This window comes from Raphanus sativus, unplaced genomic scaffold (assembly GCF_000801105.2).
Source record: "Raphanus sativus cultivar WK10039 unplaced genomic scaffold, ASM80110v3 Scaffold0807, whole genome shotgun sequence".
Lineage (NCBI taxonomy): Eukaryota > Viridiplantae > Streptophyta > Magnoliopsida > Brassicales > Brassicaceae > Raphanus > Raphanus sativus.
The window spans coordinates 1-3,069 of NW_026616123.1; positions in this window are offsets into that span (position 1 = coordinate 1).

The following is a 3,069-nucleotide window of genomic DNA, read 5'->3' on the forward strand; positions in this document are numbered from 1 at the left end:
TTATCTTGGCGATAATGTCTAGAGTGTGTTTATTACCTTATTAATACTCTTTCTTGATTTCTACTTCTTGTTAATTACGATGCAAAGAGTACACAATAAAGCTCCGTCGGCGACTGTCAAACATCATTTAATCAAACAGAGCAACAACGGCGGAGTCACGGCGGAGGCGGCGGGGATATGCAAGAACGAGCATCGAGACTGATAAGCTCAGCTACGAGATCTTCTCCATTCTCGAAAGCAGTTTCTCTTCGGGTACGACGACGACCCGAAGCTAATGGAGTCTCGGAGCAGAGACCCGAGTCCAGAGCAGAGCAAGAAACATCACCGACGGAAGCAAACGGCGTCGTTCCGGGATCGATCAAAGAACCAGAGAGGGAAGTCTGTGTTCTGAGCATCGACGGCGGCGGGATGAGAGGGATCAACCCGGAAAGGCTTTGTCTTATCTGGAGCAGGCGCTGAAGTGAAGTCGGGTGACCCGAACGCCCGTATCGCCGATTACTTCGACGTCGCTTCTGGCTCCGGCATCGGGGGATCTTCACGGCGATGCTTTCGCTTTCAAAAGACGGTGACCGTCCGATCTTCAAAGCGGATGACACGTGGAGGTTCCTAGCGAAGAACGGTAAAAGCTTTTATAAATCCCAACCGGGGAAGATCCTAAACCGGGTGATGAAAACCGGGTCCGGTTCGAAGCTTGAGAAGTCCATGAGGAGTCGTTCGCTGAGCTGACCCTCAAGGACACGCCTTAAACCCGTTCTAATTCCTTGTTACGACCTCACGAGCTCCGCACCGTTCCTTTTCTCACCGCGCCGACGCGTTGGAAACCGACGGCTACGATTTCAAGCTGTGGGAAGTTTGCAAGCCACGTGGGCCGAGCCGGGAGTTTCGAGCCTGTGGAGATGAGATCAGTGGATGGTAAAACGCGGTGCGTCGCGGTTGATGGTGGGTTAGCGATGAGTAATCCGACGGCTGCGGCGATCACTCATGTGTTTGCATAACAAGCAAGAGTTTCCGTTTGTTAGAGGCGTTGAAGATTTGCTTGTGTTGTCTCTTGGTACGGGGCAGTTGGTTGATGTGAAGTATGAATGTGACAAGGTTATGAAATGGAAGGCTAAGCAATGGCTCAACCGGCGGTTCGGATTTCCGCAGATGGCGCGGCTGATACTGTGGACCAGGCCGTTTCCATGGCGTTTGGTCAGTGCAGGAGGAGTAACTACGTCCGTATTCAGTAAAAGTTATGTTGTGATTACAATTCATTTGATTAAAGCTTTCGTTGGTAACATTGCTTAATAGTCCCAAATGAAGAGTTTGCTAGTGGATAAAATTCATGGATTATCTAGTAGGAAAATAAAAATATCATAGATTCAAGTTTTATTAAAAAATATTCTGCTAACATGGTATGAATTTCGCACAACGAAGATATACAGCTCTTTAGGCACAAAACCTTCTAATCATTTAAAATTATTGGTTTAATTGCGGAAGATAAAATGGAATATATATTTTAAAATAAAATGGAATATATGCAGTGTAATTTTTTTTATATGCAGTGTAATTTACATTTTGAGTTTGTTATTCTTGAAGCTATTTAAAAACTTTCAGTTCTGTACAAGAATCGTGAATACTTGGATCTTGATATTAACACTAGTCATCATTTATTTGTGTATATTTTAGGCTGATGGGTCAAGCTTCGGTCCATGCAAACCAAACATAGATACGGACGCTAGTCCAAGCAATGTGAATATGCTTGTGGGAGTAGCAGTAGAGATGCTGAAGCAGAAGAACGTGGAGTCGGTTCTGTTTGGTGGTAAAAAGATCAATCAAGAAAGCAATTTCGAGAAGCTGGATTGGTTAGCTGGTGAACTCGTGCTTGAACACCAGAGGAGGAGCTGCAGAATCGCTCCCACTGTAGCGTTCAAGCAATCCAGCGACAGAAGAACTGATGATCAGAAGACGATTTTCAAGGATATTGATTGTATGTTTTTGAAGATATTATTCATCTTATTAGGTTTGTAATTTGTATATATTAATGTTGATTTTGAGTTCCGAGAAGGAAGCCAAACATCTTCGAAAAGGTCTCATTCTTGTCCGTTCTGCGTGTAATATTTTTGCTTTGTTTAAGTGTAATTTTATACAAGAAAAAACTTTGGAATGCACTATATTGACTGACTATCTTATATTTTATATATTACTAAAAATCTATTGAAATCTATAGATGAATTTCCAACGTGATAATAAATAGTAATCTATCTTATATTATACGTATATTACTAACTATCTTTTTCAACAGTAGTTATGAGAGACTTTGTCTTTAATTTCGAAACTCCTGAAAGCAGCAAATGAAGGTCGTTGCGATTTATAATCAAATATTATTAAATTGTTTTATATTATTTTGCAACTAATTATATCGATTAATCCCATGTGGTAAATTAAAATATTGTATCGCTAAATTCTTTAGCAATATAAATTAACAATTTGTGACATGCTACTAATTGTGTAAAGCAAAACGAGCGACAAGCTGCAACTTACAGCTTATAGGTTACAAGTTGTTGTCATAGATCACATCAATGCAAAGAAGATGGTAATCTTGGGGATTAGTTAAAACAAATTAGCCTAGTTAGTAATTAACTTATTTCAAAGAGAAACCTACCTTTTTGTTAAAACGAGAAGATGAACTGCCAACATTACTTTATAGCACACCTTATCTTTTCTTCTCTGTTTGTTACAGAATCATTGATTTTGCAAACCATCATGATTACTTTCAATTTTGTCTTTCCTTATATTTCATTTTCTTGAATACCAAGATCCGAAATGTCAAATCAAGTTAATTGGAAATTTTATGAAAAGATAAAAAATGCGTAATGAGAACAAATCTCTTTGGAGATTCAAATTGATTGGAGACCAAATATCTTTTATAATGATTTGATGTAACGTAAGTTCAAAGATGTGAACTTTGGAGCGTGATGAATAGAACGTTTCATGAAGCTGTTATGAAATCATACTCAATGGGGGCTCCCTAAAGAAGTCACTTTCTTGACTTTCAGTAATTATTTTATTGGTACAAATTGGAACGGT